Source organism: Cryptomeria japonica, chromosome 2 (genome assembly GCF_030272615.1).
Source record: "Cryptomeria japonica chromosome 2, Sugi_1.0, whole genome shotgun sequence".
Lineage (NCBI taxonomy): Eukaryota > Viridiplantae > Streptophyta > Pinopsida > Cupressales > Cupressaceae > Cryptomeria > Cryptomeria japonica.
Genome location: NC_081406.1, coordinates 493,987,182 through 494,006,184, shown reverse-complemented (window position 1 = coordinate 494,006,184; position 19,003 = coordinate 493,987,182).

Sequence of the window (19,003 nt, the reverse complement as noted above, 5' to 3'; positions counted from 1 at the left end):
GTATCTTGTCAATCTTTTGTCATGGCACACATATTGTTTTCGCACTTGTCTCGCTACAACTTCTGAATCTCCAAGCAACATATAAAATCTTCACTTTCTTCTAGATGGATAACAATAATCCATGCACTAAGGATTCATACTCAGCAACATTGTTTGTACACAGAAATTGTAGTCTATGGGAAGCCAAATAAGATTCTCTAGAGGGACTAACCAATTGAAAGCCAACTCTTGATCCTCTGTTTGACTTTGAGCCATCAAATCTCAATGTCCAAACTTGATTTTTCGTCATGTATTTCTTCTTCTTTAGTTTTATCTTAATTTTTATTTGCAATTTCCTCATTCGACTTGGGTGAGGCCTCTTTAATATCTTCAAGTGTGAGAATTTTAAGAATTCTCTTGTGTATTTGATTCAAATCTATCTTGAACATTGTGTGTGTGTGAAAAGTGGATCGTATATGTATCTAGAATACACAACACTTCAATAAACCATTATTTACATGGGTTAGTTAATCAAAAACAACAAAATGAAATCCATTGCAAGTCGGCTTATTGCCTTCTAGTAGATGTGAGTTTAGATTGCTCTCATATTTCTAAGCTATCCAGTGACTAGACTACAATCTAAACGAAGGATTTAATCTATATGAGCATCAATTTGAGCTAAATGAATGCAAGATTTAAGCTAGATGATTTAATAAGGATGCAAGAACTAATATGTAAATATCTAAATGCAAAAATATCAATGAAACTAGAGAAAAAACAACATAATAACAATATATTCTCCAGGATCCTTGAATGAGAGATGAGAGCCTGAATTTATAGAAAATTCAGAAAGAAACCAACGACTGAGATCAAATGATGATGAGCAGTCAAGATTTTTCAAGAGGAAGCACAATCCAGGTGAAATGATGTGATTGGCTGATTTTCTTAGTTTTAAAGGAAATTGAACTAAAATTAAGATAAAATCAGAAAAAAATGATTTGTTCTCTATTTTATTCAATTTTGAGATTTAATTGTTTTAATTGCTTTTTTGATATTTTTCTTCAATTTTTAATTTCATTTTCAAGATTATTGTTGGCATTTTTGATGATTGTGTTGTGATTGTCATTGATGGACACACACTTGCTATGAGATCACTTTTTGAATGTATGAATTATGCTCAATTGGTATTTGTTTCAAACTGGTATTATGTTGTCGTCTTTAGACTATCGATGTTAAGCAAAAAGTGTTTATCGATCTCAAGCGGTATGAAGACCCAAGCGGCATGAAGAGCTCAAGCGGTTTGAGGATCTCAAGTGGAGCAGAGAAAAGGAGCTAGAAGTGGCAGTTATCATTTTCCGAGTCTTCATTTTTGTCAACCGGTAATTTGTTTTATAATTGAACCAATATTATTCTGAGTTACCAACCGGTAACCAGTAAAGTTGTGTAAACCGGTAATGCTTTGTGGTGAGTTACCAACTGGTATATTTTTGTGATTACCATCCACCGACACTTAGACGATGATTTTGTGCCATGTTACCAAATGTGTCTAGATACAATGAACCTAGGAACTTGCAATGTAATCCTATTGGACCGACATGAAATCAAATTCCTTTTAAGGACATCATGTCTAGGGTTTTAATGGTGTGTAGCTGTTAGGTTTTTGGTGGTTGACGAAGTTCTTGTATGTGTGATCTTAACTAAGAAGATCAAGTCTGTGTGCTGTAACAGAGTGTGGAATTATTGAAGACTGAAGTAATGCTGAAATACATTAGCAATGAGCTACCATGGATCTAATCAAGCAGACTGTGCCATTTTCTAGATCATTCACTTGTTGATTACTCACATCTTTGACAAGTTAGAAACCCTTAACCGGGTAGGCCCAGAAAAGCCTTTGTAAATCCTCTAACAAGGTGATTCACATCTGTAGATCTAAAATCCTCTCACAAGGTAGTCTTTAATTGGACTTATCTCCTAACAGAGATTGAGAGTCCTAACAGGATCTATTCTGGTAAAGAACATTGTATGACCTTAACCATTCTGGTTACTATTCTGCAGATAGTTACTTGTGAGTTTCATCTCACCGTGGTTTTTCCCATTTGGGTTTCCACATCAAAATCTCTTATGTTATGGTGATTCTGCTTCTATGGGTGAGTGCCTTATTTGCTATTTGGTTTGCATGTGTGTTAACTAGTTTGTTTGTGAAACTGTTTTACCGGTTTACTGCTAGACTGTTTAAGTCTTTAAGTACAATATTTTTTGGTATACTAATTCACCCCCCCCCTCTTAGTATTCATCAATTGGTATCAGAGCCAACCTTTCTATAAGTCTAACCACTTGGAAAGAGATATGGGGGAATACACTATGAGGGAACTTACTCATCGGCTCACTTAGACTGAGCAAGCCTATGATGAACTTAAAGTCAAATACAAGGCCTCTTAGGCAAAAAGAAGAGAGCATGCTGAAAAAATGATGGAGCTAATTGAAAATAGTTCTTCTGATGAAGCGGACATGGAAGCCCTAGTTCAAGAAGTAAAAAAATTGAACGAATCCAATACCAACCTGAGAAAGGAGTTCAAAGGACTGACTATCCGAATGTGTCAAGAGCTTGAGAACTGGAGGAAAACTAAAGATCTGGTAAAAGACAAAGATCATGAGATCTCCAAGTTGAAGCAAGAAATCAGTGTTCTCACCGCTCATCTCCAAGAGAGTAAAGTGGAAAAAGAAGAAGTGCAAGGTGAACTAAACATGGCTATTTCTAAGAATGCAACATTGAAGGAATCCAATGCTGCTATTTCCAAAGAACTCACTGAGTCAAAGGAAATACTTGCCAAATTCAATAAGAGCACTGTCAAGCTAGAGCAGAAGCTTGAATCAACTAAATCGGTAAAGAATACCAATGGATGTGGTTTCTCTGATCACGAGGAAGGTAAGACCTCTGAAACAAAAGATGGAGCATCAAAGAAACAACCGACACCAAAGGATAAAGGTAAGAAAAAGTTCAAATCTATTTGCTTTAATTGTCTCAAGGAAGGACACACTGCCAATATATGTAGAAGTAAGGCTTACAATAATTTTCCTTATTTTCTAAATGATAAGCCTAGACCCAATAGATTCAATGGTAATTGTTATGCATGCAACAAGTTTGGGCATAGAGCATTTGAATACAGGTCTGTCATGCACAATACTGGAAGGTATCCTCAAAGGAGTCAAGGAGTTTTTCCTGAACCCTCTAGGAACCAGAATCCAAACCGGTTTAATACCTATAATCATTAGTTAGGTAGCGGTGGCTATCAAGCAGACACCAGATGGAGAGAAAACTGTTTGATTTGTCATGGTCATGGTCACACTGCTGCAACATGTAGAAGGAAGAATGGAAACATGAATAATGGACCTTGGAGAGCATCTAGAATGGTTTGCTATCATTGCAGCAAACCGGGTCGTACAGTAAGATTCTGCAGAACTAGAAAGAATATATCGGATGATATATAGGTCACTCTGGAAGGAAAGATTATTGTTGAAACTGTTCAAGTGGATATGAAGAAAACTTGGAAGAAGAAGCTAGAAGAAGTGATTCAAGAAGAACCGGTTTCTACACCTAGTGTGGAAGTCACTGAACTGACAAACTAAGCATCAGAAAAGCTTAGGGGGAGCAAACGGTGAAATGTTGAGAACCCCTGGTTTACACTGGTAAAAGACCTTAATTGGTATGTGATACCTGTCAGTTGGCAGAAGACTGGAAATGGTAAAAGGCAAATTAGGGTTTACGCCCTAATAGTGGAGCATTTATTATGGTAGGTGAAGAACTTGTTTAAAAGAATTTTGCAAGTTATTTTTGACTTACCCATTCTCAAGAGAAGAAGTTTTTAAGCACTCAACGAAGAAAAGTGATTTGGATTGCGATTCAAAGAATTTTTCAAAATCTTGAAGAAGAATCAGAAGCAAACATCTGTTGGTGAAGTGTAGAACACAAAGCGGTATTTCAGCAATCGAAGGAGTGTGTGGCGAAGTATAATTTGTGAGCCCTAAATTTTGATTTACGATGGTACTTTTCAAATTTCTTTGTTTATCATGGCTTCCGCATCACACCCTAGCTCTAGTGCACCCATTGATTCAGTAGACTTCATTCAATGAAAGGCAAAATATAATGCCCTATCGCAAATACCCGCTGGTGTCATAGTCGAGGAAGGCATTTCTGATTACATTGACTTTAAGATTGAAGATCTAGGATCTCTGATGATCCATTCTCAGTTGAGTTTGTTTAGTGGGAAGGACAAGAAGATTAAACTAGAATTTAGCATCCTAGAAAAGAAGAAGCTTCACAATGTAGTCTATTTCCTTGAAGAGTTTTCAGATGATCACATCTGCATCATTCTGAGTAGAGTGCACAATGATAAAATGTACTTAGAGCGGATGCATGACATCACACCGGAAGCGATTCATGTTGTCACCGATTTCTGTAACGTCGATGAAGTGCCAGCCCTAAAGAAGATCAGCAAGATGGAAATGACCAAGCTCACCAGTTCTGTGAGCAACCAACAGGGAATGACCATCAATCCCATCAAGGATGATCTAGTCAAATATGCCTGCATGGTAATAGGTTACAGGACATTTTATGCTAGTAGGATCAATTCTGTCTCTGCTGCAGCGATAAATGCTGCCTACAGGATGATCATGGAAGATGCATCATTTGACTTATGCACCTGTATGCAAAGGCAACTTTTGGTGAACCTAAAGTCGATTAAACATGACAATGCCTTGAGATTTAAGTTTGGACAACTATTGGTTGGGTTGTTCTTCTACTTCCAAGGTTACTTCCCAGGAGTCAGAGATATTCAGTGGTCTGCCGACCAACCGCTTACAAAGCAAATCAAGGAAAGCCTTCAAGCAGTTGGAACTAGTTATCCTAAAGTTCTGAACAAATACTTTGATGAGTTCAGATGCAAGATGAGCCAAAGAGTGAGAATATCAAGTGATATTGTCAAGAAATATGAAGATGACATCTGCTTCACCATCAAAGTTGATGAGTGCATAATGGAGGCGATTGAGCCTAGACAGGAAGAAGTGGAACCCATGGGCTATGAGGTAATGTACGACATTTAGATGGGTATGCCTCTACCCTACTCGCCTCGCCCCTTGATCCAAAGGAAAAGAGAACCGACACCTATTTGGAAAGGGTTACACTGATTGAAGAACCCTCAATAAAGAAGGGAAAGGCAGTTCCTTCAGCATCGACACCAGTTACTGTAGCTAGTCCCAAAGTGGCCAAGCGGTCACTGGCAAAGAAGAAACCGGAAGCTGCACCCGCCAAAGTCTTTGAGAGGAAGCAATTTTTATGATTATGTTGTGATTGTCATTGATGGACACACACTTTCTATGAGATCACTTTTTGAATGTATGAATTATGCTCAACTGGTATTTGTTCCAAACCGGTATTATGTTGTAGTCTTTAGACTATCGATGTTAAGCAGAAAGTGTTTATCGATCTCAAGCGGTATGAAGAACCAAGCGGCATGAAGAGCTTAAGTGGTTTGAGGATCTCAAGCAGAGTAGAGAAAAGGAGCTAGAAGTGGCAGTTATAACTTTCCCAGTCTTCATTTTTGTCAACCGGTAATCTATTTTATAATTGAACCAGTATTACTTTGAGTTACCACCTGGTAACCGGTAAAGTTGTGTAAACTGGTAATGCTTTGTGATGAGTTACCAATCGGTATATTTTTGTGATTACCATCCACCGACACTTAGATGGTGATTTTGTGCCATGTTACCAAATGTGTCTAAATATAATGAACCTATGAACTTGCAATGTAATCCTATTGGACTGACATGAAATCAGATTCCTTTTAAGGACATCATGTCTAGGGTTTTAATGGTGTGTAGTTGTTAGGTTTTTTGTGGTTGACGAAGTTCTTGTATGTGCGATCTTAACTGAGAAGATCAAGTTTGTGTGCTATAATAGAGTGTGGATTTACTGAAGACTGAAGTAATGCTGAAATGCATTAGCAATGAGCTACCATGGACCTAATCAAGCAGAATATGCCATTTTCTAGATCATTCACTTGTTGATTACTCACATCTTTGACAAGTTAGAAACCCTTAACCGGGTAGGCCCAGAAAAGCCTTTGTAAATCCTCTAACAAGGTGATTCACATCTATGGATCTAAAATCCTCTCACAAGGTAGTGTTTAATCAGACTTATCTCCTAACAGAGATTGAGAGTCCTAACAGGATCTGTTCTGGTAAAGAACATTGTATGACCTTAATCGGTCTGGTTACTATTTTGCAGATAGTTACTTGTGAGTTTCATCTCACCATGGTTTTTCCCATTTGGGTTTCCACGTCAAAATCTCTTGTGTTATGGTGATTGTGCTTCTATGGGTGAATGCCTTATTTGCTATTTGGTTTGCATGTGTGTTAACCAGTTTGTTTGTGAAACTATTTTGTCAGTTTACTGCTAGACTATTTAAGTGTTTAAGTACAGTATTTTTTGGTATACTAATTCACCCCCCCCTCTTAGTATTCATCAATTATCTCCATTTGATTTCTTTTCTCAAATCTTAATTCTATTTTTCCCAATTAATAATTCTTTTTTTGATGATTTAATGGCAAATTAATTTATTTAATTAAATATGCTAGGATATTTAATAAAATAGATAAGCTAATTGTTTAAAAATGATTTACTTGGAATGATTTAATTAATTAAATGTTTATTTAATTAATTTTGAGTGATTAATTTGTCAAGTGACATTGATGATTTTATAAATTAATTGTGTATTGAAGATTAATTTAATTGCCTTTGGTTAGGACCTTGGTGACGTTGTCAAGATTAGGGGCTCCTGATTTAGGTGACCATTTTTAGGGTATTACAGTTGCCCCTCTTTGAAATAATGTGCGAGCAATGTATTGGTTTAAGGAATAGTTGATGTCTAGGAGATACCAGTTCTGAACTTGATTGATCACGAACCAGATGAAGAGAGAGGTATTCAATTTGCTTTGAAGTGATGAAATTGAACTGATTGATTGAAAGCGATACTGATCCCGAACTTGATTGAACTAGGACTGATGAAGAGAAAAGATACCAAACTTGAACTTGATGGATCAAGAAGCGGATCTTACTGATCTAGAACTTGATTGAACTAGACATAGTGAGTGAAGATAAAATTGATACTTGGACTTGATGGATCAAGACATGATGAGCGAAGATAAATTGTCCAGCTTGATTCGATGTGATGAAATTGAACACCTTCTTAGGTTGAGCATGTGATCAAAGATACTTTTTAAACCCTTGATTAAGTTTAAATGAATAATTAGCTTGATGAAAAGTGATGAAACTGATTAACGTTAAGAGACCGATTCAGATGAAGACAATATCAGCTCAATTTGATGAGATAAAACTGATATGCCCCTAGAGATTGATTTGATTCAAATGATCTAAAAATATCAACTTGAAATAAAGTGATGAAGCTGAGATTCCCTTAGCGATGAGGTCTTATTTGATGTTTGGTAAAGATTAGTTGCTTGACTTGTAATGAAGATTTTGAAAGAAATTATCGACTTTGAAGATGTGATCATTGATGATGATGATGTCATGAGTATGCCCCCTCGGGAGTGAAATCAAAAGATAGCGAGGGTTGTGCAGTGATTTTAAGCAATATTTTGAGCGATGATAAGTTATTTGAGCACAAAGATTTGAAGATTAAGATTAGAGTTGATTTGAAAATTAAAATTGAGATTCAGAGTTGAGCACAAATTGAAGAAAAGAATGAGCAGTTGATGAAAGTGCTAAGTGGTCTCAGTTGTGTGAAATTGACTAGCAAGATGATCTCAAATTTTGATTTTGATCCTGAAAAGGGAATCAGGATAGACAAATTAGCTTAGGGTACAATTTTCACGTCCATTAGAGCAAGTTGAAAAATTAGGGTTTTGGCTATATAAGGGGTCGATGTGTCATTTTCAAGTCATTTTCACCTCTCCAAGTTTGAAATTTTAAAAGCTCTTTGCAAAGGAAAATGGCCATTCTAATTGAGGAGCACCATTTTGAGCACTAGAGATATCATAATCGACCACAAAACTACGACCCAACGGTAAGTGATTGATCTTAAGCCTATTTGATTTCTTAAATTTTGAATTTTGATTGATTTTTTTGCATATTTAGGTTGTTTAAAGTCATGTCTCACGGTTTATCATGCAGGATAAGATCATTTCTCATATGATGAACTGTCACCTTAGTGTTTTATTGTATGGGCATATAGGGTTTTTCATCTGATGTGGGCCCACGTCTTGTACGAACTTGTGCTTGAGTGCCCATTTTGTCATGCGATGTATAATGTTTTTTCGTATTATGATAGTTTGTCGTGCTATGTATAATCCTGATTCGTACAAAATTCTGCCCTTCTGTGAAAACTCGTATGAAAAACAACAAGCATGTTTGAGGGTCAAAATGTCATTTTTTGATTTTGCATTTTGTATATGTGGATTCACAAGCATGTTTAGCATATTTGTAGCGTAATTTGGACGTGCTGACAATGTTTGTGTTTGATTTTGCTGATTTGGTTGCCAGATATCTTGTTTCGATGTGTTTATCCACCTATGATGGGATTAGTTTGCAGTTTATCAGATGCAGATAGGGCACATATTGATTTGTGCAGTTTTGGATACCTTCTTTAGATGTCAGATATCCGTGTAAATCATGGGATGTTGATTGCATGAGTAGAGTAGTTTCATTCAGAGCATAACACTTTTAACTTACCTGTAAGAGAGATGACGATCACACTTGAGGATATCTATCGGATTCTCAGGATTCAATTTGCTGGCAACAAGGTCAATTATGATTCTGCTCAACAACCAGGTATGTTAGCTTTGAGATGGATATTCCATGATGATACTATCCTTGAGCGTGCCATCACATGAGATGTTTTGATGACTAGGTATAGTGAGCAGTTTCCATTAGCATGTGTGTTGACAGGTATGATTGGGTGTTTTGTTATGTTAGACAGGGGATAGTAGGGTTTTCTATATAGCTGGGCTAGGATGCTCAAGAGACTATTGACTCATCCCGAGAGGTTAGGGTGGGAATCTTGTTTGTTAGCCCATATGCATCATGAGATGCATGAGGTTGCATATCAGGAGGGGAAGAGCATGGCAACAGGAGTCTTAGTTTTGCAGATATGGGCATGGGAGCATATCCCAGTATGTAGGCCGATAGTAGATGATGCTAGAGAGCGACACCAACCTATTGTATATTTCTATTCAAGTTATGCCACTCAACCCCATCTGGGCAAGATAATTTACTAGAGGAGACAACTGGACCATCTGATTGTGGTAGTATGGAGACCATATAGGGGTCTTGAGCTATGGGATGATTGGAGAGGGCAAAAGAAGGATATGTTTATGACTCATCCTCTTATTGGCAGGTCAGTGTTCATCATTGAGTGATTCATAGTTTGTAGGGTTATGAGGCAGTATGGCAGACCACGGGGTATATCTTAGGAGTTAACAACCTATGCACGATATGGAGATGAGGAGAGACAAGGATGGACTCCGAGGCTATCCTATACGTTGAGCATGTAGGAGCTAGTTGGTTTACAATGACAACAATGGCATTATTTGGATGATGTTACAGATGCGGGGGTATTGCCCTAGTATAGGGATTGGTTCCAAATACATCCATTTCCTAGATTCACAGATCCTATAGAGCATGCACCTCTCATAGAGGAGGTCAAGGATGAGGCACCAACATAGGCATAGGTACCAAGTCAGGTATAGGGATGAGGAAAGGTGAAGGGAAAAGGAAATGTATCAGGACTGAGAGTAGATGCACCTAGGCGGGCAAGAGGTGATCCTAGGGCTAGTAGCAGCAGGATACCAACTGCACCGAGATAGCGGTAGAGAGGGGAGGGTGAATCTCTAGAGGCTGTGGGGTTGAGGCTGGCAGTGTGAGGGAAACAAGAGGTAGAGGTGAGGAGGAGAGAGAAGATCCTAATCAGGTTAGGCAGTAGAGGGATGATCAGGGAGGTAGAGAGGGAGGTGGAGAGCCTGTGAGAAAGTAGGGTGCACAAGATGCAGTATGGTCTTTGAGGGCTAGATTGGTAGGTTTGCAGTCACAGTTGACAGTGGTGCATACGCCACGTACAGAGCGGGACTAAAAACTTGCAAAGGTTAGAGCAGAGCATGATACTCTCTAGTGAGAGGTTTTGCATCAGACAAGCCGGGCAACGTATTATGTTGTAGCTTATAGTGTAGCAGTCCCAGTGGCACAACAGGTTGTTCCATATTATCAGTATATGGCTCAATCTGAGGGAGCTAGGGCACCTAGATAGGATGTTGGTCAACATGCACCACCTCCTCTGGCAATGATGGAGAGGCAAAGAGATAGCTTTGTTATATCTCCTAGATTTTTGTTATGTGTCCCATTTTTGTAGCCTATGCGATTCTTGCTCTGATGAGACATTGTATTTGACAGTTGATATTATTTGTACTCTGAGACACTGAGATTATGATGATATATATGAGCTCTTGATTTGATTTCATTGTACTTGTGTTGATTAATTATGAGATGTCTATCTATATGCTTTATTCTATATGTATGCATATCTTTCAGTATGGATGTATGCAATGGAGATGTGTATGGATGTTTTTTTTAAATTTCTTTTCATATGCAAATAAATGATGAAAATGAGTAACAAGTAATGCAAATGTTTATTTTTCTATGCAATAATATGAATTGCAATAAGTATATAATGAAATGTATGGATCTATATAAGATGCTCATGTATGCAGCTAACATCTCAATACACAAGTACTCGATTAGAGAAATGATGATGAAAAAGAGACTACTTAGTTGAGAAATGATGATGCTTCAAACTCTCATTCAAAAGATAAAGAGATCATTGTTATCATGCCAAAATCACTTGAAATGTATAAAATTTAGAATGAATGCAACCTAAACCTAGTCACTGGATTTGGAATGCCTAATTTTCATCACTCAACATTTTACAAACACAACAGGCAAAATAGAGTTCCTTCCTTTATATATGCAATATTAATTATCTTTTCTGTAATGACCCTTTTTTTTGTTCATATCCTTGGACAGATTACACATGCATCTAGATTACACATTAAAGAAATTCCGTCAAAACAAACAAAGAAGTGACTCCAATCTCCATGTTGTATACAAATAAGCAGAGTCGAGGTATGTGTGGCGATTTCACCATGATGTGAAGGCACTTATCACAGACACCCAACTGATAAGATATTTCCAGATCATCAGATTCATTCCTACAAGCAGAAAACAAAGAAAAGTATTATGCCCCCAATCCTTGCTCCTCTTAGTCAAGATAGACTTCCTCAAGTTACTCAGAGGGGATAATAATACAAAGCTAATGTAAAAGACAGGACACAAATAAAAATTCAATTATATCTCAAACTATCTAGTGATTGTTTTCAGTAATCTTATTTTGCTTGTTTACTCAGTGATAAAACTCTGTAGTAGTCAAGAGACAGGTGATTGACTCGGATTGGATGACCAGGGTACCATTGGCTGAAAGATGACTTGGTTGATGCTTCTTAGGACATGTAAGTTGATCAGTCGATTACCCTAAGACTAGGACGTTTGATCAGTTTCAAGCCAAGAGGATTTCAAAAGAACCAGGATGTCACAAAAGTGACTAAAAGATATGTACAAGTGAAAGAAAAGATGTAGGAAAGCGTGAATGAAAATGGGAAATGCCAACCGTGCATTGATATATGGAGTGCTTGAGTATAAGAGGTGCCTATTTACCAAGTTTTCACCTGCTTGGAAAAGATTATTTTTTTTTCAGTGCATTTTATGATTTTTATGATTTTTTAGGACATTTTCTGATTTTTAGAATTTCTTTAGGACATTTTCTGATTTTTAGAATTTCTTCAGGACATTTTCTGATTTTTACAATTTCTTCAAGACATTTTGGTTGTACAAGTTGCTGTAGCAGAGAATACTAAGTGAAGAATTTCTTCAAGTGGATGGTGTTGATCGGTTCATGGAGCTGTTCTCCTTCTGACATTGAGAGTTGATAAGAACCAGAGCCAAAGACTGCAGTAATGATGTAGGGAGCCAGCCAGTTGGGTTCAAACTTCCCTTTGTTGTCTCAAAATTATTGATTTTTAGGATTTTCCCTTAGAACATGGTCACCAACTTGAAATTCTCATTGTCAAACTTTCTTGTTATAACCTCTAGACATTCTCTTTTGATATTATCTTAGATGATCAAATGACACTTGACGACATTCATCCAACAACTCAAGTTCTTGCAATCTAGATATTTTCTAGTCTTCATCAGTAATAAGACCTTGCAAAGAAACTCTCAAAGATGGTATTTCCACCTCAATAGGTAAGACTGCTTTTGACCCATACACCAAAGAAAAAAGTGTAGCCCTAGTAGGTGTTCTGATACTTGTCCTATAAGCCCCTAGTACAAGATTGAGTTGTAGATGCCAATCGTTTCCATATTTATTTACTGTTCTATGTAAGATAGTCAACAAATTCTTGTTAGATGCTTCTACTTGTCCATTACCTTGAGGGTAGTATATGGATGACCTGTTTATTTTATTTTGAGTTTTTCATAGAGTTCATCTAGATCTTTATTCTTGAGCTTCCCTCCATTGTTAGTCACAATGGATGAAGGTATCCCATACTTGCAAATAATATAGTTAAGGATGAACATAGCTACTTATTTACTGGTTGCTTTACTTAGCGGAACCGCTTCTACCCACTTACTGAAGTACTTAGTGACAGTTATAATAAACTTGTGATCGTTAGATGATGCAGGATATATTTGACCAATGAGGTCAAACGCCCATTATTGAAAAGGCCAATGTGTAATGAAGGGCATGAGATCCCTTGCTGGAGCGTGTATGAGGTTCCCATGTATTTGACAATTCTCACAAGTTTTAGCAAATTTTATAGCATATTTAACCATGTTGGGCCAATAGTAGCCAACCCTTAGTAGTTTCCATGCTAAAGTTAGACCGTTTGAATGAGATCCACAAATACCATCATGGAATTTGGATAATGCACATTGGGACTCTTCAGTTTCTAGCACTTAAGAAAAGTACTATCCAAACCTCACGTAAATAGGTCGTTAGCAGTGATGACATGTCGTGAGGCATTTCAGATTAGGCTCCTTTTCTCATTATAGGTAAGATTATCAGGGATAACTTGATCATGTGGGTAAGAGTAAATGTGGATGTAGCGAGATGAGTCATGCCCAATAATAGAACAGACCATCTGGGACTCAGGAGAATCATATGCAGGATAATGTAACTCTTCCACCAGGAATTCAAAGCAAAAATTAGATTCTTGTAGTTGTGGTATAGATGCCAATGTGGCCATAGCATCTGCTACTCTGTTTGTTGATCTGGGAATCTACTAGAATGATATAAAGGTAAAGTATTTCTTGATATCATCCACCATTCTCTTATAAGGAATCGGTTTCTCATCTCTAGTCTAATATATATCATTGATTTGGTTGATGATTAGTTGAGAATCTCCATAAATGTGTAAGTTAACAACCTTCCATTCGATAGCCAGCTTGATCTTGTTTACCAAAGCTTCATATTTTGCAATGTTGTTTGTACAAGGGAAGAGAATCTTGTAAGCTTTTGGGATTGAATATTTTTGAGGAGTAATGAAAAGTATTCCGGCACCAGAACCATGTTGAGTGAAAGACCCATCAAAGAACATCTTCCACGATCATTGAGTAAGGTGCATGATTGATTCATCCAAAAATTCCATGTGCAAAGGTTGACTGTCTTCAAGTGGAGCATCAACAAGTTGGTCTGCAATGACCTATTCTTTCATGGATTTGTGTTCTACATATTCAATATTAAATTCTGTAAGAACCAAGACCCATTTAACCAATCTTCTTGTAAGTGTTACTTTGCTAAGAAGATATTTGAGAGGATCAATCTTAGCCACTAGCTTAATGGAGTGTGCTAATATGTAGTGTCTTAATTTCAGTGATGCAAAGACTAATGCTAAACAAGCTTTTTCTATGATAGTGTATTTAATTTCATAGGACACCAAGGTCCTACTGATATAATATATGGCTCTTTCCTTTTTATTTTCATCTTGTTGTACCTGAAGTGCCCCTAGTGATGTATTGGTAGCTGATATGTATAGAATCAATGGTTTACCTTGAATTGGTGACATCAATATGGGTGGATTAGAAAGATAGTCTTTGATTTGTTTTAGATGTTTCTCACAATCTTCATCCCAATTGTATTGGACTCCTTTTTGTAATGCCTTGGTGAATGGTTGAGTTTTGTCTGCTAGCTGAGATATAAAGCACCTTATTGATTGGAGATGTCCTTGTAAACTGTAAAGCAGAAAATCGAACCCTAGGTGTTCCCCCACTCCAAGGAGAGAGAAAGGAGGTCACTAGGATTGACGGTTTTCACTTAGGAGAGACTTTACATTCAAAAGAGGGGTTGAAACTCACAAGATCCAATCCCACACAATGCAAGATTGAATTGTAAATGAGTTTCAAGGGTTGAGACAGCAAGGATACCCTCTTTTGTAAAGAATGTAGATAGAAGGATTGAACTAGGAGTGTATGTAAAAGTAGGAAAGATTTGCTTGTAGACCTAGATAGAGACACGGGATGAAGCTACGGACCTAAAATTAGTAGTAAAATGTCGAGATGATGCTGTCCTACAAGTTTGAGCGAAAGTTGACAGGACGATGGCGCCCGAAGTGCACACAGTCCTCCGAAAAATCCGCAAAACGAAGGGGCATCTGTTCGTCTTTGCACAAGGATTCCAGATCTTCAATTACAGCTGTGTACCTGCAACCTACACACAGAAAAGAGAGGATGATTGGGGGGTTAGGGATTAGAGGTTTGCCTTCAGGTCAAACCCCGGTTTTGGAATTAACCAAGAAATGAGAATGCTGTAAATGTAAATGTTTGTAATGTAATCAAGTACTGATACCTTGTTATAAGAATGTTTGTATTCTTACATGCAAAGGTGTAATGATGTTGTATGTTGTATGTTGTATGTTGTAAGTGATCTCCTCTTCAATGGTTGAATCCTTGTCTTGAATGCAACACTTAGCCTTGAATGGAGACTTAGAATGCTCAATTGCTTGAAGGAATGCTTGAATGTTTGAATGTTTGCCTATCGCTTCCGCCTCTTGTACGCATATGTTTTTCTCCTCTTTTCGGGAGGGGAAATGTAGTTTACATACTTGTCAATTAGGGTTAGGAGACTAATTTTTCTAACCTTAGGCCGACCTAGGAACATTATTTTCCAAATTGCAAACTTGAAGACCCGATGCCCAACAAAAGACTGGGCCCAAAATAGGGCCAGGGACCAGGGTGCTGGTCGCCATGGTCCCACCTCCCGGGATAGCAGGGTGCAAGGAGGATCAGGCCAAGGTGCAGAAAGATGCAGTTTTTGATGTCGTAAATAGGTTTTGGGGTCTCCATTCAGGTTCAGTGTTGCGCCACCATCATGAAGACCCAAATGCAGTCGAAATTGCAAGTGTCACAATTTTACGATGCTACATTTAGCCCCCACTTTAGCGGGAGTATAAGTGTACACCCATACTTCTGGTAAAGTACAAGGAAACAATATTGAAAGACTTTCACCATGTCAAGGAGGCAAGATACACCAAGCCCCCAGTGGACTAAGGATCTTACGAATTCGATTGACAAAGTAAAAGGGAAGATCATGAGGGAGAACCATGACTGACAGTAGTAAGGTTCCCTCACTATGAGTCATGCAAGAAAAATACGAAAAATTTTCAAGGCAAAGCTAAGTTCGCCAAGAAATTTTTAAGAATCTTGAAGAGATATGGACAGAGTGTATGCCCCCTATGTTAAAGCGATCGCACATGCCTCATCGGGGGTGATTGCTTTAAGGTAGTGATACACATAAGAAATGAGAAGGGAAAGAAGCATGTTATCACAAAGATTTAGCCCCCAAGTGTGAGATAAACCCAAGGATAATAGACACAAAACACAAATCACAAGGTGACTTCGCTTTCCTTGGGGTCAGTATGCTGTATGATAATTCATGGATATCATATGTATGTATCAATAATTGTTCTTCATTCCCCAATCAAGGAAGGTCACCTAGAAGAAAGGAACACGTGTCTTTTGAGTCAACATGAGAGAGACCAAAAGAGATCTCAATGCTTTGCATCATCCTCAAGTAGACAACACTAAGGACAACAAATAGAAGAATGAGAATAACACATAGAAGAAGTAACAAAAGAGAGGAGGAGAGAGTCTGCTATGCTAATGAACTAGTCTAGCACATCATCCACTCCCCGATCTTGCTGATCAATATTTCGGGAAGGCAGGAAACACGCTAGAGAAGGAACATCCAACACAGTAGATGGAGCTATCACAAGATCCAAAGAAGGGCTATGTTCATGTTCCAAGCCACGTTGTTCTTGTCTAGGAGCTAAGATAAGTGCTTTAGAAAATTCATTAGCTAAATGGTTATCAATATCAACATATTCATATTCACTATCAGAAGCAAGAGAAGTAACATTTTCATCATGAATAAGATTTTCATCTATATCATCATCAAGATTTATAAAAATAGGATCTTTAAGCCGCATAGGATCAAAACCATCATGCATCTTATGCTTAGGAGATTTTGGCTCAATTTTCGGCTGAGGAGAAAATGGAATAATACTAGCTAAAGGTGTTTTTGGGGATTGCAAAGTTTGAGAAGCAGCTGCACGAGCTCTAAGATGACGCTTTCATCGACATTCACGAGCAGAATGATTTTGTCTAGTCTTAGTAGGAAGTTGAGAAGATTGAGGAGGAGGAATGTTCTCATCCTTATCACTTGGGTGTTTAGGTTGTGGTTTCTTAGGTTGGATAATAGGAGAAGAGGAAGGTCTCTTCTCTCTATAAGAGGAAGGGGGAGGAACTTCTCCATATAAAGGAGGAATGTTTGGTTTAGGAAGGAGACCAAGTCCATCATGACGAGGAGGTATAGGTCTACTTTTAGAAAGTTTATTAGACATAGACAGAGTCACATCCATAGGAATGGGTTGGGAATCTTGTTGAGGAAAGACATTAGTTTTATCTTTCAAAGGAAGAACTTCCTTCTCAAGAACGATAGGAATATCAAGTTTGGGTGTTCGAGGTTCACTTAGAGATAGGATCATATCTTTTTTCCACTTTTAATAAGATTTGAAAAGATGATCACTTCGAGGTGGAAGAGATTGGAATTGTTTAGGCCAAAAATAATCAATAGGAACGCTAGAAGTTCGTTCAGCTGGTTTAAAGAGACTATGATTGACAGTAACAACTTCACCATTATGGGGAAATTTCAAACACTTGTGAATAGGAGAAGCAATAGCTTTCATGGAAGATAGCCAAGGATAGCCTAGCTTCACATGAAATTGTTCGGATGATGGAATAATAGCAAAGCTCACATCAAGGGATTTGTTATAGACCTCAATAGGTAATGTAATAGAACCAATTGTAGGAGAAGAAAATGCATCAAATAATTTCACAACCACATTTGTTTTGTCATAGATCACTTGATTCAATTGTAAAGTAAAAAGAAATTCTTCAGTAATAACATTAACCATGCAAGAAGGATCAATAAGCACTCCACGGCAAGGTGTATTCTTGACTTTTGCAACTATATATAAAGGACCATCAGGTGCCCTGATAGTTTCACTGGAATCAAATGTGATGGAAGGTTCTTTAGGGATTTTCTGCTGCTCTACGACGTTAATCACATTCGGAGTCATAGACACAAGACCATCAGGTGAGAAAGAGGAGCCATTAGTCTCAATCACATTAGAGGTATGAGAAGGTAATGGATCAGTAAAAATCTTAAGATTTTGTTTAGGAAGAGCTACAGATGTGTTGCCTTTATCATTCACACCTGAAACAAAGATAGTATTATTATCAATCAAATCTTGAATTTTACCCTTTAAAGCAAAACATTTTTCAGTATCATACCCAGGTTGACGATGAAATTGACTAAAAGATTTGTTATCAAAATAGGGTGAATTAATCTTTGCAGGATCTATTTGCTTTATAGGAGGGAGAGTAAGCACATTTTGTTCCAATAACTTATTCATAATACTATGCAATGATTCATTCAAAGGAGTAAACTCTCTTTCTTTCTTGAAAAAATCAGAAATAGGAGGCACACTTGATGCTGCATTCACATTGTTATTGATGATGTTTTCATTGAACTTAACGAACCCTCTGTTCGGTTTAAACTTCCCAAATGGTTGTTGACTACTATCACCCTTATCACTCGGAGCCATAGGATTTGCTTGTTCCATTTGACTCACAGTCAGTTGATAAATGTGAAGAGTTGCACACAACTGTTGGAAAAAAGTAAACTCAGAATACAAAAGTTTTTCTCTAATATCTTTTTGTAAATTAGAAATAAAGATTCTTTGAATATCATTGTCAGGTACTGGAAAACGAATTTGAGCACACAAATTCTTATATCTACCAATGAAATTAGTCACTTTTTCTTTAACACCTTGTTTACAATGCATTAAATCAATCAAAGTAACTTTAGGACTTATATTGTTTTGAAATTGTTGAATAAAAGCATTTGCAAGTTGTTGGAAAGAAGTAATAGAATAGGAAGGCAATGAGAAATACCATTGTAGAGCCTTATCTCTTAATGTTCTACTAAACAGTTTTGCAAGCAACCTTTGGTCATGAGCAAAATCGGTACATATTGTTTGAAAGGTCTTAACATGTGTTAGAGGATCACCTTTACCATTATAAAGCTCCAACTATGGGATTTCAACATTCTTAGGAGGGATAGCTCGAACAATGTCAAGAGAAAGTGGGCTCGCAACATCAAATGTGGGCACACTAAACTTAGATTGATTCATAGAGGCAATTTGTTGCTGTAAAGAAGAGACAGTTTGTGCAAGATTGTTAATGGTCGCTTTAGTCAAAGAGTTCATATTAGACATGTTAGATTGTGATGGAGGTGTTATGTTATTGATAGAAGGTATTGATTGAGAGTAAGGTGGTTGGACACTA